The sequence below is a fragment of the Callorhinus ursinus genome, unplaced genomic scaffold (genome assembly GCF_003265705.2).
Source record: "Callorhinus ursinus isolate GAN/ISIS: 27379988/994484 unplaced genomic scaffold, GSC_fseal_2.0 scaffold54, whole genome shotgun sequence".
NCBI classification, from domain to species: domain Eukaryota; kingdom Metazoa; phylum Chordata; class Mammalia; order Carnivora; family Otariidae; genus Callorhinus; species Callorhinus ursinus.
Window position 1 is genome coordinate 12,630,253 of NW_027397116.1, and position 22,091 is coordinate 12,652,343.

Consider the following 22,091-nt stretch of genomic DNA (forward strand, 5'->3'; position numbering starts at 1 on the left):
TTATTTTTTCCAAAAGGTGAGTGTTTATGGTTATCCTGCCCCAAAGCTATCACCTTTTACTGGGTTTGTGGAGAGAGTATTACTTGTCTTCTTGGTTCATAAGTCTCTAGACTTAGACCAGATGTAAGATTTTCCCAAGAGCCTGAACATGGAATATAATGAGTTGTAATGGATTTTTGGGTTTTCTTCCTTGAAGAGAGGCCAGTATATTATGCATGAGTGATTATATTTTTTTATCGGAGAAGGACAGTATATTTTATCCATTAGGATTATTTACAAATTTGTATTGTTATCACTTTAGAAACATGGGACATTTGTACCCACTTTAAGGTGTTTCCATTTGATTTTATTTTACCACTAAAATGTGAGCTGACATGATATGTAACCCATCTAGATGAAAATTTTGTCATGTGACTAGCTAATTTTTATCTTTCTCTCTCTCCTCTCAAAAGTATATAGCATTTATTAAAACATTATATGTTAATTAATCTGTTTTGGAATAAAGAGAAGAACAGGAAAGAAAAACATTACATGTTAAAAAAAATATAGTAGGAAGGGAAAAATGAAGGGGGGGAAATCGGAGGGGGAAACAAACTATGAGAGACTATGGACTCTGAGAAACAAACTGAGGGTTCTAGAGGGAGGGGGTGGGGGAAGGGGTTAACCTGGTGATGGGTATGAAAGAGGGCATGATCTGCATGGAGCACTGGGTGTTAGATGCAAACAATGAATCATGGAACACTATCAAAAACTAATGATGTAATGTATGGTGATTAACATATCATAATAAAATTAAATTAAAAAGAAAAGGATCAGGGTTTCCCAAGCTGAGGCTCCCACTGCAGTAACATATCCACTGAATAACTCCACCTAGACCGCTCTACCGCAAGATTGCCATGGGACTGGGGGAGCACAGAACACTGATGCAAACATGAAGCTCCCGCAGCTTGCTGTGCCATATGTATTAAAGTTCTTATCCTCTGGAAAAAAACAAAAAACAAAACAAAACAAAAAACAAAAGGTAACAGACCTCTTGCCAATTCATGTCTATGAGTAGCAACTAAGGCTTGAATTGCCTCACAGTCATCAATGGCCATATGGCCTCAGTGACAGACACATTTTCTTGTTTTAAGCTTAAAATATAAGATGAATAATACCTTGTTAAAATTGTGCTCTTTCCAAACTATACTTGCAAGTTGACTAGCAATGCTCCCTCTTCAATTCTCTTTGATTGGCACTTGTCAGTCTTTAAAAATCCATTTAAAGTTCTTAAGAAAAAGGAAAGTCTTCAAACAAACAAAAGTGTCTGGATGGGAAGCATCCTAGAGCATGCAGCAAGACAACCAGTAGACAAGGGAGGCAGGCAAGAAGACATCATAGGCTGGTAACCCAGACTTGAATAATAAGGGTGCTAAAAGCTCTAGGGAGCCTTCCAGGATTCATAAGCAGCGAGGAAGGATAGGGTTGCCCCAGGCAGCAACACCAAGGCTACTAAAACTTGAAAGAGCAATAAGGTAGAGAAACTGAACCTGAGATAACCACTTACAGGTCAGCAGTTGAAGCAAACATTCTCTGGAGAAGAGCTTCAGTACAAGACCCAGAACACATACAGAATTACTTAAAGCAATACAGTCATGGTCAAAGAATCCCCGCAGCCTTGAATGAAGTTCTAAAAGAAACAATAAACAACAGATTTTTAATTTCAAGGATTATTTGTGTTTGGAAGGTCATTCACGGAATACAAGATATCCACGTATAAAAGGTTTAAGGAAACAAACTATGCAGTTTCTGAAACATTCCACAGGGAAAATGTAAGAAAAACAGATTTGGAAATAAAACTGAAAATGAAACCTTGAAAAATGAAAAAAAAAAAACAACAACCTGTTAACAATCAAAAATCAAAGGATGGTTGAAACAATTACTAAATTACAGGAAAAGTATCTGTGATCACCTAACTAAAATGAAAAAAAAGATAAAATTTGGCATCTGCTTTTTTTAAATTTTAAATGCATGAACAGAAATGTTTAGAATATTTGGCATACAGAGAAAATTATTTAACTTGATAAACATGGTAAAAAATGTTCTCAACTAATATAACTCTAAATGAGTATTGTGAGAGGCAATTCTCTACTAATGGGGACAGGCCCCATTATCACCGCATACATTCAACAATGTAGGAGGTGATGTAGCAAATGATACGGGAAACAAAAGTACAAGGATTAGAAAGAGGACAATTAATCATCATTTGTAGTTAATGTGATTATTTACAAGGGGACGGGAAGGGTATACAGACTTACTATCAGTATTGAAGATAATAGGATAAAAGAGCAACACAGCTCAAAATACGAAAAATATGCAAAACAAAATCAGTGTTTACTAACAATTATTGAAATTTAAATAGCAAGAAAAAATAAATACCTAGATAGTACTGTAACAAAAGATGTGCAAGACCTGAGCCATCTGTGACCTGTGCAGAAAATTATAAATCTCCTGAACAATCACTAAAGCTCTAAAACAACAAAGGTATACCCCGTGTCAGTAGATACAATGAATGAATATCATAAAGATCTTATTTCTTGCCTACCGATTCAAACTGATCTACAGATACTCTATGATTATATAGAGTAACAAAGAACTACAAATAGTTTAAACCTTTCTGAAAAAGAAAAAAAATGTGGAAGAGAAGAAAAGCCTTTTTGAAATCCTGAGACGTATTTTAAGTTATAGTAATTCAGACAGTGTAAAAAGTGTACAAGCATAAATAAATTGACGTATATAACAGAATAGTGAACCCAGAAATAGATCCACACAAATATGCCACTTTGATTTAGGGCTGAGGTGGCAAAATGAGGAGCAAGTATTTGTTATCCAGATGAAAAGAAAGTGAAATTGAATTCCTCCCTCACAATGTATCCATAATTCAAACCCAGATAGCTTAAAACTTGAAATACCATAGACAAATCTTTATGGTGCTTGGAAGAAAATATAGATGAATAAATTTTGATATTGGGAGGTGGTAGATTTCTTAAATAGGATACAAAAGTGTTCAATATTAAAGAAAAAAAATTAAATGTGGTTATATTTAGTTCAAAAATTTCTGTTCATCCAAAGATATCTTAAAAAGTAAAAAATCAAACTATAAACTTGGAAAAATATTTGCAATACATGTAACTTTTGAAACATTACCATAAAATATAAAGAATATAATATAAATCTGTTTTAATAATCTTTTGTTGCATAATAAACCATTCCAGAACTTAGTGGATCAGAACAAGAACCATGTATTTTCATGGGTCCACTATTTAGACAGTGCTCATTGGGATGGCTTGACTTTGGGCTACATTGTGTTGACTTGGGCAGAAAGACAAGAGCAGGAAAATTCCAGATGACACAACTACTTATATGCTACCTGCACTTGTGTGGTTGAGTGGTTGACTAGCTGGCACTCTCTCATTTTAATCTCACATCTTCCAGATCCTCTCTTCCTGTGGCTTCTCCATTCAGCTTGGTGGTCAGGCTTCTTTATATGATGGCTCAGGACACCATGAGAGTGAAAAGGGAGGTACTAAGGGTGTTTGAAGGCTAGACCCAGAAGTAACACAGCATCACTTCTGTCTCATTCTACTTGTCAAAGCTGTGAAAACGGGTGATGGAAACCTTGCAAAATGGGGAGGTTTCAGCAAGGGGAGCTCTCATATTATACCACGTGTAGTCCCTTGCAGACCCAACAGGAAGAGGTGGACTTGACCTTACATAGATTTGACCATGCACATGGATACTGCTCTACTATCAGAGCAAGATGAAGAGATGCTTTCCTTATCCCCACTGGCAACAATTCAGCCAATGAAAAGGCACCATACTTTAAACTCCCAGTTTACTCCAGTGGACTTTTAGTTTATAACAGCCTTTCCAATTTACCCCTTTTCTCCTTAAAAAAGCATACCTCTCTGTTTCCCCACTGGACTTTCCTACAGTTTTACCACAGCTTATTTGTCCCATATTGCAATTCTCTTTTATCCCTGAATAAACCCATCCTGAGCTGGTTATTAACTTTAAGGTTAACAAAGCAAATCACAAATTTGAGGGGAGGGAACACAGACTCTAATCTTGTTGGAAGAAGTGGCAAAGGGCCTTTAGGGTAAGAGAGACTACTAGGACCATTTTTTAAACAACCTACTATGTAAATCTACAGAAAAATGAGCAAATGACAACAGCAGACATTCCCCAGCAGAAAAAAAAAAAAGTAACCATAAAAAGAGATGCTCAATCTCATCAGCCCAGTGATTAATCAGAGCAAAGTAAGACCACAATGAGATTCCATTTCATACTCATTTAATTGCTAAAAAAACTAATAGCAAATATTAGAGGTTTTCCATTACTGAGCTCTCTTATTCTTCGGTAATGCGAATGTTAATTGATACAACTTTCAGGTAAACAATTCTGCATTATCTTGTAAAGTTGAGCACCCCCATACTCTATGGCCTAACAACTGTACTTTTGTATGAATGACACAATCTTGCTGCAATGAACCAGAACACGTGTATGAGAATGCTCATAATGGCATCGTTTGTAACATTGAAACCTAGAAACAGACTCAATGCCCACAGTTGGAAAATTGAATAAATGGAAGTTTGATGTCTTCATACTATGGAATATTATTTCACGGGGGAAATGATTTTGATATAATAATATGCATGAATCATGAAACTTGATGTTGAGGGAAAAAAACAAATCCAAGCAGACTACATAGAATATGATACTTTCTTAATATAATTCCAGAGCAAACAAAAAATAATACATTGATATGCGTTTATGCATACATACACAAATATGTATCACCATATATAGTGAGAAAATTATATGTAAATATAAAACAATGCACTTATAAGCAAGATATGTGGACAGGATATGGGAGGACATACAAGTAAGTGCCATTCACAAATGTTTCAGGAGTTGGGTAATAGATTCATAATTTTTTATCTTTATTTTTTGAAATTGTACTAGTCTCTCTAAATCCTGCCACATTATTTAGGAAAATTGGAATGTGAATGCGCACTCACATGCAACAAGATTTTATGTAATTATGCATTTCACTTTTTTCTCTTAACCTTTTTCCTCCTCACCTGATTAAAATTACTTTTCTCCTTGTATTATCTCTTGCTGCCTAACAAATTACTCCCAAATTTAGCTGCTCAAAACCACAAGCATTTATTTTGTCACCTTGTTTCTTAGGGTTAGGAATCTGGCAGAGCTTGAGTTAGATAATTCTGACTCATGATTTTATGAGGTTACACTCTGCTGTAGGCTGACACTGCAATCATTCTGAAGACTTGGCTGGTAAACCTACTTCCACATTCACTTAACATGGCTATAGACAGAAGATTCAGTTCCTTGCTGGCTGTTTGTTGTTCAGAAGCCTCAGTTTTTCACCATGTGGACTTTTCTATAGGGCTGCTCATGATACTACAGCTGACCTCCCCTAGAGCACACTTTCTCCAAGAGAGAAAGTAATCAAGACAATAAGGTAATCTCAAGAGTGACATAACTTACCACCACTTCTGCCATACTCTACTTGTCAGACAGGCCAAAAATCTGTAATATGGGAAGGACTCCAGGGTGTGAATACCAGGAGATAGGGATCATTGGGAGTCATCTTGGAGGCTGGCTATTACACTCAGAAGCTAAAAGTAAAAATACATTAAGAGTACAACTACAGGGCGCCTGGGTGGCTCAGATAGTTAAGCGTCTGCCTTCGGCTCAGGTCATGATCCCAGGGTCCTGGGATCGAGTCCCACATCGGGCTCCCTGCTCCTTGGGAGCCTGCTTCTCCCTCTGCCTCTCTCTCTCTCTCTCTCTCTCTGTCTCTCATGAATAAATAAATAAAATCTTTTTTTAAAAAAAGAGTACAACTACATAAAGAAAACTGTGAATAATACGTTTTTCAATTTAAGTTAGCGTACTAAAATACTGGCATCATTAAATTTACAAAATTTTATAATCCTCATAAATTCCTTTAAAAATTTCTAAAGCAGTTTCTCTACAGTTTTGAATTTCTCCTTAATTAAGGAGAAATTTTCATTCACCAGCTTGTAAGAAAAATTCATTCCTTATTTTAATTTATATTTATTGTTTTATAAGGAAAATTACAATGATATTTGTAATTGTTATTACTTCAGAGAAAAAGATGCAATCTTTCACATTTGAGTTAAATAAATTGTATAAGTCCTTCTCCCATTCATTTTTCACATCCCTTCTATGGTTAAATCAGTTTATACCTTCACCTGTGAGTATTTAAATAACAATGTTGGGGATTTTACTTACTGACTGAAGTATTTGCTGATGAAAACGTGTTCTCGATTTATTCTCAAATTGTCTCACTCCTGTAAAAGTATGTGCTATAATCCTTCCTCTAAGTTTACATATATATTTTTTAATCATTTTTTTTCCCTCTAAAATCTTGTTTGGATTTTGGGAGTTTATAGTGTTCAGTGTATCACGTCAATGGGAGGCATTCATTTGGTGCAGACTCTATGTTCCTTGCCATCATTAATTTGAAACACATACCAGCTTGGTACTTGATCAAGCTGTTTATTCATACATTTGGTATTTTATGGGCAACTAATGATCACAGTTATTTTTATACAGTTAAACAATGTTATAAAATTTCATATTTAAGCACATAATTGTAATGTGTAAATCACAGAATAAATGATAAAGCCAGTTCTATATTTTTTTTAATTTCTATGTTTTCAAAATATTTCATGTATAATAGGAGCTATTTTCCAATTCATCTCCAACATGTTGCTGTTTTATACCATGGGTCATTCTCCATTTAAAAATATTTTGCTATTAATTTCATATAATTATATTGATACTGATTCATTTCATATATTTGCACTATTTTTGATGCATTTGTATTTTAAAATCTAAATTGACATTAGGAATTATATTTTATAATAAGAAATGCTTTCATGGGGTAGATAGTACTTCTCTAGTAACTTCTAGTCCTCTAAAGATACCCGGCATGTGATTATATAAGTTGTTAATGCCAGTTTTGATAGTTTCTGTTCTGACTATAAATACCCATTACAGTCAGCATTTTTGAAATACAGTTTTTATATATTATCTGAAGGAACCTCTATATAGAAATGTTACAGAAATAGCTCTGATAATTTTGATGTGATATTTTGTTTCTGAGGATATTTTCACCAATTTTAGGAGTTTTTGTTTTGTTTTGGTTTTTTTTCATAAGTTGTATGTGCCTGGCATCTTTTCTACTGATACATGAAAACCTGTTTGACAGATTACTAGCTAATTCAGTGTGGTTTCATGTTTCTTAAAGCTGAGACTTTGGATCATTTTTCAGTTCTTCATATTTAATTCCTTTATTCTGTCCTTTTTTTTTCAGTAAATTTACAGGGAAAATGCAATACATTGAGGAAAATGCTAGAAGCATTTGGATGGTTAAGCATTTTAATTATGGAGCTTCTCATTTCATGTCTTTGTTTGTCATAAAAGCAGATAGTTATTGAGGCAGTTATAGCTACCTGAACATAAAGAACCTAGACTATTTCGAATGCTCACGCCAACACCATGCATATATCTAAAATTCAGATGTAGCATTCCATCTGCAATTATGTTTGATTGGTTTTATTTGTCATTTGCAGGCAGTCCCAAATGAATCCCTAAAAAATAGTTCATCAATTCCTCAATATAAAATGATCCATTATTACAGAATATGATAAGTCTAAAAACATGGTTTCCCAACAGATGATTACTTTGCAAAGTAAAAGTGTCCCGTCTCCCCTGATAGCACAGTAATTCAAGGCTGGAAATGTAGTTTTGTTCCATGGCTGAATGGATCGAGCACATTTTAGCATACTGTCTAAACACATGAATAACAGGACAGAAAAAAATGCAATGAAAATTTATGAAGTACAGTATGTTCTTTTATTGTTAACCTAACTTTCCAATTGTAAAGAAATGTGACTATTTTATAAGAGCTATTTCTCCCTATAATCTTTACTATTTAATTGATTGTGTAATTGATACTGCTTAAAGAGCGTATAGCAGTCAGTAATCTTTTTAATAATGGAATGACACAAAAATATAATCTAAGGGCATAAAAACAATGGTAAATTGACACAGATTTTAATGGGAATTTCTCGTAAAAACCTTTAGTGATTATTCTTTTGAAATTGAGGAGACTTTTTTTTTCCTTTTAACAAGAGTCATTACTAAAGTGGACTGATGATACAAGAAAAGACACAGAACTTGAATACTGGAATGTACAGAAAATCCTAAGAGCTGAAATTATGGAGTCAGCAACATGTTGTTGACTCAAACTTATGCAATATACAGGCTTTATTATTTCTGAAAGTTCTTTGCAAGAGCATTTTATATAGACAGATATGCTTGATATGTGCTTCAACTCTATTCCCAATAAGATTATGGATAAATAGCTCTTTTAATCTGGGGCTGCCCCTTATTACTTGTGTAATTTTAGACCATGTAATTCCTTAACCTTTCTTTGCCTCAATTTCTTCCCCTGCAAACTGGAAAAATTAAAATACTAAATTGTAGTACTATTATAAAAATTATAGAGTTATAAATGTAAAGTGGTTTCGAAAAGCATAGACTAATAATGTGCACTTAATCAATGTTAGCTATTAGTATTAGAATTCTAATACCATACATTCCTTACAGGTCTTTATGTACCAATGTAAGAAACTTGTTTTTTTTTTTTTTTTTTTGATAGGAGAAGTGCGTTCATCATAGAAAGTTCTTGTTTAGGAAGTATAAAGAATGATACTGTTTTCACATCAATCTTCTTTTTCCAAAGGCATGATACCATCATAACATTCAAGGAGAAACACTTTTTATTAAATGTTTTGCTGGTGGACCTGTTCTTTACTGACTGACATCATCATCAATCCTCCATACCAGTGTCTAGAACATACCTTAAGTATCAGTTCATCTCCACTTAGGAGAACAAAAGTCATTCCATTACAATGTGTTTTTAAAACATATATCTAGTGTATTGAGAAGAATATTTCACTGAAAACTGATGAAGTCATTCGCCTGGAATTCCAATAAATCTATCTTACTATCCTGTGTAGTCTAAATATCCAGGATGCTAGTGAGTAAGTAGGCAAGCAAGCACTGTCTGACTTTGGATTCTAGTTCCACTGCTTACTTGCTGGGCGAACTTGACAAGTACTTACTCAAAATTTTAGGTTTCTCATCTGTAAAATGGAAATAATAATATTGGCTTCAGAGAATATTTGTGAGGACTAAATGAATGAATCTATTTTAAAATGTTTAGCACTGTGCCAAGTGCAGAGAACATAGAACAGAGGGTCACCTTCATTGTCATTTTGTAATTGGTGATGGCGGTGATGCTGTTACTAAATTTGGCAATTTTCGTTTGTTCCAATAAAAGTTTTGACTCTAGGGGCACCTGGATGACTCAGTCGGTTAAGGGTCTGACTCTTGATTTTGGCTCAGGTCATGATCTCAGGGTTCTGAGTTTCAGCCTCAAGCCTGGCTCTGGGCTCAGCAGGGAGTCTGCTTGAGATTCTTTGCTTCTGCACCTCCCCTGCCACTTGCGGGCTCTCACTCTCTCTCTAAAATAAATAAATAAATCTTTTTTTTAAGATTTTATTTATTTATTTGACAGAGAATGGGGGAGAGAGTGAGAGAAAGCACAAGCGGGGGAGCAGCAGGGGGAGAGGGAGAAGCGGGCTTCCCACTGATCAGGGAGTCTGATGCAGGGCTCGATTCCAGGACTCTGGGATTATGTGACGTTAAAGAGCACCTACATAGTGGACATTTCAAATTTACAACTCCATCTCAGATTTAGCCTCTGAAAATTTAGATTCTTACATACAACTAAAATACTCAATATTCCCATTTCAAACTTGAACATACAGGTTGACATTCACATGAACTCCTCATGTTGCTCACAAACTTGTTCCACATGCATTCATTTTCATGTCATTAATGACGCTCCGCTGTTCAATTTGTGGGGGTACCTTCCTGAACACTTTCTTCATGACCATAGCTAGTCTTTCAGGAAAATACGTTAACTCCATATTTTTTAAGAAGCAAAAATCTGCTCAAACTCAACACCCAAAAGACAAAAAATCCAGTCAAAAAATGGGCAGAAAACATGAACAGACATTTCTCAAAAGAAAATATACAAATGGCTAACACACACATGAAAAAATGTTCAACATCATTAGCCATCAGGGAAATTCAAATCAAAACCACATTGACATACCACCTTACACCAGTTAGAACGGCAAAAATTGACAAGGCAAGAAAGAACAAATGTTGGAGAGGTTGTGGAGAGAGGGGAACCCTCTTACAGTGTTGGTGGGAATGCAAGTTGGTACAGCCACTTTGGAAAACAGTGTGGAGTTTCCTCAAAAATTTAAAAATAGAGCTGCCCTATGGCCCAGCAATCGCACTACTGGGTATTTACCCCAAAGATACAGATGTAGTGAAAAGAAGGGCCATATGCACCTCAATGTTCATAGCAGCAATGTCTGCAATAGCCAAACTGTGGAAAGAGATGAGCTGCCCTCCAATAGACTAATGGATAAAGAAGATGTGGTCCACATACACATTGGAATATTACTCAGCCATCAGAAAGAATGAATACTCAAATTTTGCATGAACATGGATGGGACTGGAGGAGATTATGCTAAGTGAAATAAGTCAAGCAGAGAAAGACAATTATCAGATGGTTTCACTTATTTGTGGAACATAAGGAACAGCACGGAGGACATTAGGAGAAGGAAGGGAAAAAAATGAAGGGGTGGAAATCGGAGGGAGAGATGAACCATGAGAGACTATGGACTCTGATAAATAAATTAAGGGTTTTAGAGGGGAAGGGGTGGGGGATGGGTTAGCCCGGTGATGGGTATTAAGGAGGGCATGTTCTGCATGGAGCACTGGGTGTTATACGCAAACAATGAATCATGGAACACTCCATCAAAAACTAATGATGTAATGTATGGTGACTAACATAACATAATAAAAAAAAAAAGCAAAAATCTTGAATCTGACCACCTCTCACAAACTTTAACTATTTCATTTTTCAAAATATGTCAGTAGTTTTCTAACTAGTGCTTCCCAGCTCCAATGCTTTAGAGTCTATTCTCAACACAGCAACCCACTTTAAAATGTAACTGAGATCGTGCTATCCCTCTGCTTCAACCCTGTAATGGCTCCCCAGTTTAAAGAATAAAAGCCAAAGTTGTATTAATGCCCCATGAGGCCCTACAAAGGCTTACCCCTGTTATATCTCTGACTTTATCTCCTATTATACTATTCATCTGCTCCAGCTAAAGAAATCTTACTCTTCCTTGAACATGATCAGCACATTTTCACCTCAGGGCTTTGCAATGTTTCTTCTTTCTAGAATGCTTTTTTCCTAAAATATCTGTGAAGCTCAATCCTTGCCCAGTCCTTCTTATAAATTTTGCCCAAGTGTCACCTTCTCAATGAGTCATACTTAGCAACTTTACTCAAAATTTTAACCCATCTCCTTACTTGTCACCCTTATCTGTCCTATTTTCCCCCATAACACTTTTAAATACGAATTAACTAACCTCTTTGTATATCTTCCCCAACTAACATGTATACTTCATGCATTCAAAAATGTTGTCTGAATCATGGAACACTACATCAAAAACTAATGATGTAATGTATGGTGATTAACATAACATAATAAAAAAATTTAAAAAAATGTTGTCTGTTTTATTCTCCATTTTATCCTTAATATACCAGATTCCTTTAGTACAATGTAGGTCCTCAGTAAATATTTGGTACACAAGAGAAGAAAATATGTTTTATAATTTAGGCAGCTAGTACAAAAGAATGATGGATGATGATATAGTTTACAATGGAATATGCTACTAATTAAATAAATTAAGTACCTAAAAATCCATTTGTATTTCTTTTAATAAATGCATAACATAAAGTATAAGTGAAAAGGGAAAACCTTCATTAAAAAAAGTAAATGCAATATTCAATATTTCCTGAGATTATAAACACAACTTCTTTCTCTATCTATGTTAATTAATAAATTGATTCTCAAAAATTAAAAAAAAAACAAATACAGAAATTTCTATCTTAGCATTAAGTCAAAACTACCTTCTGGTGCTTTTCCTGATTAGCATTCCTACATGTGGTCTTATTACCAAAGGAAACCAGCTCTAACATTACACCTTCTTTTCACTAGCTTTATCTTTCTTTCTTTTTTTTTCCTATTGCTTCTTTTTCCCTCTTCTATTAATTTAATACTTGTTTATTCTTATGCTGTTCTTTGTTACCCTGGAGCTTGTAATGTGTTTTATCAACTCACACTATCTAATAAAAATTATATCACTCATCATATCCAAAATAAAGCTAGAACCTTAGAACATTTTAATTCCATATACACTACGGCATACTTATAATTTTGGTCACACATTTTAAATCTATATATACTATAACTTCACAAGACATAATTGCTTTGTGCAGTTAATATTCAGTCAATTTTAAACTGAATTTTAATTTTCAGTTATGTTTATCCTTATAATTGTCATTTCCTTTGTTCTTTGTTACTCTCTACCTTTCTATGTTTCCCACTTGGGCCATTTTGATCCCACCTCTTTGAGGTTTTTTTCTCTCTAGAGCATTAGTCCTTCCAGTTCTGAGTCTTCTGCAGTTCTCAGCTGCCTTCACATCCGTCATTTCTATAATATCTTTTTTTTTCTACTTGTTACTAAACTATGCATGGCTGGTCTGTCTTTCACTATTCCATTCCACCTTGGAATCTTACATATGTTCTTTTTCATGTTTTTTTTACAGCAACATTTCAAGGGATGTAATATTAATAGGTCTGTTTAATAATCTGGAAACTAATAGCTCTGAAACTAATCAAGTTTCCTAAGATCACTTAGCTCCTAAATTCTACAGTCAAAACTCAAATGCAGGCCTGTATGAATCCAATTCTCACACTTTTTTTTTTTTTTTTTTTTTTTACTGAGTAAAGACATAGTTAAAGGCTACATGAAGATCCTAATTACTAACAAGAATTACTAGCATGAATTATTGACATGAATTTAAAGAGAACTTACTCTGTCCCAGGCATCATATTACATGGTGATGTGATCAGTGGAGATAGGGTCGAGAGAGGGTGTAAAGATCAGTACAACTTCCATAATTTCAAGGATCAGAGAAAATGCACACATAAAGAATTATCCAGAAATAACTGTGCTACACTATAGGCATAATGGGGACTCACTTAGAATCCCAGACTTATATAAAGTTTATTTTAAGCTGAAAACATTTGAACCTTAAAAGATGTGCAGGTGGCGGGGGGAGGTTGGGGGGGAAGCCTTCTTGGAGCTGACTCTGTCTATCTGAAGTGTGAGGAGTGGGTTTGGGAGAGATTTCATGTTTCACAGAGGAAATTAAAAGATGAGAAGGGGCTACCAAGGTAAGGAATAGACAGCAGGTGGTGGAAATATTATTGACTTTATCCTGTACATGGTGGGGAACTGCTGCTTATCTGGGCCATATAAGAAATTGTGTAGTAGGGTTTGCATAGATTTAGAAAGGAAATGGTTAAAAGGGAAAACCTGAACTTCTCTGGTGGGGTAGAAGGTAACACAGACAGAGATATTTAATAGTTTCAGCTTTTGAATATCTTTGCCTCTGCCTAATGAAGGATGCTTTTCCAAAAAATGAGGCAGAATATAACTCTCCCCATTACTGCAAATTGACAACCTTACAAGGAAAAAGCAGAAAGTTCTCAAATTAGAGGAACAAAATGTAAACCCAGGTCAGTCATTCCCAGGTTAAAAAGCAGAAGCAATATTCAAAGAGCTTATTGGAAGAAACAACGCTCATTAACAGCAAAGTGGTGACACTATATTTAAAGTTAACTTGAAACAACTGCCCACACGTTATGAATACCTTGCAAATAGCACTAAAACCCTGACAAAATCAAAACTGCACAATAACACAAGTTACTCCATGTCTCTCTCTTTCTCTCCTTCTCCTCTCTTGCTACACTGTGAACTCCCAGGACAGAAATCGTATTATTATTTATTTCATTGCTCCTGTGGAACATTTAAGGTTCTAGTAATTATATGTTGAACAATTTACTGATTGAAATATAGAAAAGGAAGGGGAAATAATGGTATAGAAAATTTAATTAAAACTTGGAAGTAAAGGATTTCCAGACTATACCAGAAAATACACTATGCTCTCTGTTAAACTTAGCTAGGGAGTTTTTCTAGTTCTTTGTGAAGAGAAATTAGAGATTGATATTTGAACCTAGCTGTAAATCCTTCATATATTTATAATCTCATTAGATGAGTGGTAAGATGTAACTAGTTTTCCTTCCAGTTTGTTCATTCTGTTATGCTCATTATTTTCTTTCTTTATCTCCAAGTTCTGAGATAAAGAACTCCTAGCAACTTTTTCTACATAGCTCTCTAGACTAATATTATGCACGCTATTATAATCAAATACTGATGCCAAATAGTGGATTCCATAAGAAAAGAAATGCCACCTACTGAATGAGGCTCTAATAAGACTAATTTCTGTTTGTATGCACTACAAGTTGTTACTACAACAGTATTTAAAAATTAACAAAAATAATCACAGATGAAGTATTTTAAATGTTTAGTCTGTTCATTCAATTCAATATTATTTCGAATATCAAAACAGTTCTAATTGCTTGTGTCTATTTTAAATTCAAACTGATTATTTCTGTAACAGTCGTATTCATTTCTAGTGTTCTTTGTGACATAGGGATAAAATGATGCCTTCAATTCTAGGATAAAAGCAAATTCTTATCTCTTTCAATTCAGTTGAGTAGTAACATCCTCATTTATACCTTCATAAGTTTTTTTGATATAATCTCAATGTAACATAAAAAATATTGCCATGATAGTTCAAAGAACTCCCATAGAATCTTTATGCAGTTTGACCAAGTATTTCTGGTTAGCCCCATCTGCTTATTTATTGCCCCCATTTGTTGAGGGATGTATATAAATACATTAATTTTTCTGAATCAGTTGAAAGAAAGAGAATTATGTTTCTTAGATCTAAACATTTCATTATATGTTTCCTAAAGAGAAGGGCATACTCTAGTACAATTTTCAAAAATCAGAATATTTAATATACGTGCAATACTGTCATTTAATCCATCTAATCATCTAATCCAATAATATTCTTTGTAACTATTTTTTCCTGGTTTGGAATCCAGTCCAGTATCAAATTACATTTCATTGTCTCATGTATTTTGATCCAGAACATTTCCTTGAATTTTCTTTGTCTGCTTTGACTTTGGCACTTTTGAAGAGCACAGGTGAATTCTTTTTTAGATATCCTTCCGTTTGGGTTTTGCATTTATTTTGGTGAGAATACCACACAAGTGATGATGTTCTCAGGAAGCACATGATGTCAATTTGTCTGATATAGGAACAATAAAACGTCATGACTTGTTTAAGGAATCTACCAGGTATCCTTACTATAAAATTATTTTTTGTAATTAATAACTAATTTTATTTACCAAACTTTGACCTGCTAGGTTTATCATCTATTGATTCTTTTTTTTACTGTAATTCTTCTTATTATTTTAGATGATCTTCTGTAAGATTTTTATTCCTTTCTTTCCTTCCTTCCTTCCTTTCTTCCTTCCTTCCTTCCTTCCTCCCTCCCTCCCTGTCATCCTTTCTTCCTTCCTCCCTTCTTTATTCCTTCATTCAGTTATGTCATAATGAATTCAGATTATTACCCATCAATATCTGGGCAGTTGTTACCTCTTCAAACTTGTTTCTTTGTTCTTTATATTTTTCCAATCATCTTTTGAACCCTTTCTTACCTTAGGTGATACAAAATAATCCAGGATCAATATGTACTTCCCCTGCCCCAGACCTGAAACCAACTTGTTTATTAAAAAAAACAGATCCCTTTTAATAAAGAATATATATTATTTTCTTTTATTTTTAAATTTTTACTTATGTGCTGTAACTTTCTATGTTTAAAAAAAATCATTGGAAGTAAAAGAAAATGTTGAACACAAATTTTGTATTTTTAAATTTATAATGTATAAAAGGTAAGATCATGAACAATTAAAATAACCAAAGGTAAGTTTTCTTTCTGTTGGATATATGTAAAATATCACTTTCATTGTCACATACTCTGCTGAAAGCAGTGTTTTGAAAGTATAAGTTAGTTTCTTCAATACAAAAGGACTCAACTATAATAATTGTATACTCTCTTTGTATTAAGCATGTGCTATTTTAGACAAGACTGTTAGGCTTTCTAGGCACAACTTAGATTTGGTTCTCCAGGTAAGCAAACCAAGAGGAATGATCTTAAGTTTCCTTGACAAGTTTTTCAATTAACACTTAGCCTTTGGATCAGCTTACTTCTCCCCAAGGTAATGCCGGGGGCAGCTAAATGATGAACTTGTTTTCCCAGACTCCCTAAAAGCACTGAACTATTTTAATTGTTGATCCATGTGGAGAGATGATTGATGTAAAAAAGAAACCAGAGTTGCTCACATTCACACTTTATAAAATTCCCTTCCATTTATCATTCACTATACAAAAGCCTTCAAGATTAGTTTTGTTTAAAGATTATTTGCATTTAAATTGTGAGGATATAGTAGAGTACTTGTATTTATGACTGAGGTTAAAAGCAAAAGTCATCAGTGGTTTAATCTTTTTTAAAGCAGTATTCCCCAAAGCAACCCAAAGCACTGAATATGTTAAAATATTGAGAGGAAATTCTTCAACTAAGGGGATACTGGGGAGTCAACAATGTAAAAGAGAAAAAAAAAGTTCATTTTCTGCTAGGTTGGAGCCAAAAATATATTCCAGTAAAATAATAGTCCTTGGTGTGAGCTTCTCTTTACAAACAAAAATGAAGATTTTTATTTTCTGAAATTACAATTGTATAAGCCAATTTTTTTCTCAAGTATCATGCAGAGTTAATTGACTTCCAGTAACCTAAATTATGTTGTTACCTTACAGTTCAATTTAAAATTGTTAAGCAGAGAAATTTAGAAATGCTAGAATGAAAACATTAGGCATAAAATAGACTGTAATGTAACATTACAGCAATTGTAAGTAGGCTGTAAACAATGCAGGTTATAGCTGTGAGTGTAAAATGCAATTATCTATAGTCTTCCATTCATTTCAAAGAGTTCATGGGGTCATTCATATCAAGTACACAATCACACTTTTGATATTTTACCAGTTAGGATAACCTTACTGGAATTAACTCCCGAAAGCCTTTCACTTTAAAAGTTTTAAGATAACTATTTAATAGCCTATATTGAATTCTTAAAAAAATGACCATTTCTATGTTAATAGTTTTTTTTAACCTGATAAGTGAAGGTATCTTGTTTTATATTGTAAAAATATTTAGCAAACAAAACTATGTGGTTAAGGCCTAAATTGGCCTGAAGGTTAAGACTGTGTATATATCTAAAGTGGATTTGCTGAAAGAGAAGAATGATTTTTACTTTGCCTGGTTCACACTGGCTTATTGATCTTTATGTGAAACTTCTATATCTAAAATCTAATAATGTGATTTTATAATCATGTGTTTGGCTTACCATGTTTGATAGAGTCTCCTTAAGGGTTATATATTATACTACACTATGTATACTAATTATTAGAGGTGGACCTGAAAGTTTTATTCTTCTTTATACCTTAAGGGAGAAGACCTGTGGAAAGGATCCATGTGATTCAAACTATTTTCTCAACATCTGTGTATTTGTTAAATGTAATCAAAATATTAAGAACATTAACCATTCCTTCACATCACTTTATGGTGTTCATGGTCACATATTTATGAAAACTCCTATCAAGTATTCATAGCCTTAAAATATATACATAATCTGTCAGAACAAAAAGACAAATGATGGTATATAAAATTCTATATAAAATTATAAAAAGGTATTTGTAGTTTGTACACCATATGTACTCTTACCTCCTGTGAGGATGATGTATAAAGCAAATGTGATAATAAAAAACATTTTTAAAATATGAAAGTAGGTCAAAATGACACATACAAGTTTATATTATTCTTCACTGGCCGCAGTGCTCACAAGAATTCATTACCTTCTCGATGTTCCTAGATGTAAAAATGTTGACAGGACTATGGTACATATTAGACCTCTCAGCAACCCCTTTCCTCAATTCAAATGTATGTATTTAATTCTCTGACATTAATCAGAGAAAAATTATTTTGGAAAAAAGAAGCTTCTGAATACTGGGCAAATTAACTCCTTGTGTTTATATCTTCTCTATATTCATAGTGTTGACCCAGAATATATTATTGGAACAAAATTATAATTATTACCAGAGTTTGATCTTAAAAGCCAAATATCCTAAGAGGAGTAAAATTTTGAATTTCAAAGTCATAGCAGATTGTGGTGTCCTATTAATATTGTTCTTGAAGGTCACTTCTCAGAAGTAGAAACGCCCCGGGGGCACCTGGGTGGCTCAGTTTGTTAAGCAACTGCCTTCGGCTCAGGTCATGATCCTGAATAGTTCCTGGATCGAGTCCTGCATCGGGCTCCCTGCTTGGCAGGGAGTCTGCTTCTCCTTCTGACCCTCCCTCTCATGGGCTCTCTCTCTCTCTCATTCTCTCTCTCAAATAAATAAATAAAATCTTTAAAAACAAAGTAGAAATGCCCTCTTGTCTTCGTCTCTGTGTTAATCTTGGCATTGGTGAATTTTACTAGTGGTGGTATTTTCCTGGTTCTTGGTATGACAAATTATTTCTTTTGTATCCTAGGCATTTTGAATACTATGTTATGAGACACTGTATTTCATTGGAATCTTCTGTTTTTTCAGGTCTCCTGTAACACCATGCCCGTAGGGGAAGGAGGCAATGTCTCATTACTGCATGTTGGGGTACAAGTTGAGGTTGCTCACTTGGCTCCTTGACATCCCAAAGGATGCCAGGCAGGGTGAAATTCAGGTTCCCCATTAGACCTCCGCTGACTTTATTATTGGAGTCTTTGTGAAAAACAATAAGGATCTTTGGGGAGTGGGTTTTGGGAATGATAATCAAAGGATAGTTATAAGAACACTGGGGTTCAAGGAACACTGGAGAGGGCAAGGGAGAAGAGTCAAAGATGGCGTCCAGTTTCAGGTTTTGTGAATCGGAGATTAGTGATATTATATCAAAGAACACAGTTTTTGTCATATTTACTACTTAGCAAAACTATTATATAACAATAATATTATAAATATTATAAGATACTTTATTAAAGATACTTTAATATTGTTTAACTACCTACTGTTAAAGCATATGAAAGTTTTTATTTATTGAAATTATTAATGTGTTTTTCATCTGGTAAGACAAACACAGGTACATCTGCATTGATCTTTTCGTTTGCATGGTCTATACCTGTCCCAAAATAGTCTGTACAACCTGGATAACTGATTTACCCAAAACAGCTTGAAACATATCACACTCAGTTTGAAATACCTTCAGTAACTCATCTTGATTTATTTATTTAAAAGATTTTATTTATTTATTTGAGATAGAGATAGAGCATGAGTGGGGGGAAGGGCAGAGGGAGAGAGAGAGAGAAGCAGACTCCCCAGTGGGTAGGGAGCCCAGTGTAGGGCTGGATCCCAGAACCTTGGGATTATGACCTGAGTAGAAAGTAGATGCTTAACTGACTGAACCACCCAGGTGCCTTATCATCTTTTATTTATATGGATTACACATTTTGATATTTAATACAGTACATCAAAAAATACAGTATAGCATATGACTTTTTTTTTTTTTGGCCTACCCACTTAATAGCCTTTATGGAAACTTTATATAATTAATCATATTATGTCATTACTGGTAGGAATATTTTCTCAATTCAAGGTCTTCTTTTTTTTAAAGGTTTTATTTTTTGGCAGAGAGAGAGACAGCAAGAGAGGGAACACGAGCAAGAGGGAGTGGGAGAGGCAGAAGCAGGCTTCCCGTCGAGCAGGGAGCCCGATGCAGGGCTCCATCCCAGCACCCTGGGATCATGACCTGAGCTAAGGCAGACGCTTAACGACTGAGACACCCAGATGCCCCATCAGTTCAAGGTCTTTAATTGACTAGTATTTGTCTCTGAAATCTTTTCTCCATTATCTATTCTTTTTGAAATCCTACTTGTTAAAAACTGGTTGGGGAGAGGGAAGTAAGTATATTTAATTCCACACAGGCTTCCATGCATCAAAATAAATTTCAGATATAATAATTAATTAAAATTAATTACTTTCTTTAATTAAAATGTAGGAAAAAATATCCTGCAGCATAAAACTGAAATATAGACAGGTAATGGTGAATACACATATACTATATGTGTGTATATCTATATAGTCATATACATATGTATACATTTATGCACATGTATATACATATATGTATAGTCACTACAAATATATATATATATTCTCTCCTTTTCACATAATAAAATTTAATAAATATTAGTAATTATAAAGAGGATAGAATTAGAATATTAGAGATTTAGTTATTTGGTTATTTATTCATTTCTTCCCTTTTACTTATATTAATTTTTTCAGGTATTTCTGCACATTATAAACACCGTGAGGTAATTATATTGCAGAGTACCACAAAAATATTCCTCTAAAAATCACTTCTACCACTCTAAAAAATATCCCATCGGTTTTTTTTTTTACAAACATTTACCTTTTAAAATCTTTCCTTCCATCTGTAAGAGATAAAGTATAAAAATAGAGTTAGGGATGAGTAGGGGCATGATCAGTTTCTCTGAATACATGCTCTGATTATTTTAGGTAATATGATGACATGGTGATTGTTAATGTGTGTGTGAGAGAGAGAGCGCGTGAAGAAGAAGGGGAAGAAGAACAGAAGAAAAAGGAGGAGAAGGAAAAGAAGAAGAGGAGGAGGAGGAAGGGGAGGTCGATTAGACACTTAGACAAAAAGGGTCGGTCTCATCAGAGGCTGTCCCCTACCAGCAGTCCCAGATGCCTTGTCAGCTGATCACTCTTTTGTACGGTCCCTCATCTACCATCCAACACCTCAGATTCCATCTGTAACCTCACACCACAGATGGCTAGAACAGATCCTGGAAAAAGGAAGTTGCGGTAGGTTGATTGCATGAATGACCCTTTTTTTCACACCGTCCTTTTCACATCTATACCTTTGGATAGTGCCCTCCCACACTGACTCTGCACTTGACTTTGTGTCAATGAAGCTGTAGCAAATTTGGGCCAAACAGAGGCTTCAAACAATGCTTTTGCACTTAAATCTCCTCTCTTGGAACATTGTCACTGCTATGAAGACATGTTGGCCTGCTGGAAGGATGTGAGGGGCAAGTGGGGAAAGGGGCATCATCCACCTGAGGCCTTTGGAAAACCGGCAGTCCCGGCTAACCCATCAACTGAGATGTGTGAGCAAACCCAGCGCAGATGAGTAGTGCTGTTCAGCCAACACACACACTGATGAGAAATAATAAGTGGTAATGGTTTAAATCATAACATTTCACAGTGATTCATTACCATCAATTGCTAACACACAGAAGTGATGGTTGAGGTGTCATATAAAGTGCTGATTTTCATGGACTCATTTAGCCACTGGATCTCCAGACTCAGAGGTTGTGTCTAGGCACTTCCAGTCATTCTGGGTGATGGATATTGTGTGGCCCTGCCAATACAGCAGTGCAATAGCTGTTGACCTCCAAAAGTTCTCTTAGCAGTGGCATTTGATTCTTGTCCAAAAAAAAAAAAAGTTTATATATAGAGAGGAGAGAGAAGACAAAGTAGAAGTGGCCAAAAAAAAAATTAGACTTCTCTAAATATAGCTTTTTTTCTTATAGATTTGATTTTGAAATTTGTAAATATTTATGGAATTATAAATCTAAATTGAATTTTTAAAAATTAATCTATAAAAATCAGAGGCAACCTGAGATAAGTGAAACTTTGTTAGGTTCCTATTTTAGATGATTTTAAACACAATTCTATAGATAATATATATGAATTATATATGAATTATATATTTATATATAATATAGGCTTACATATTATATAAAT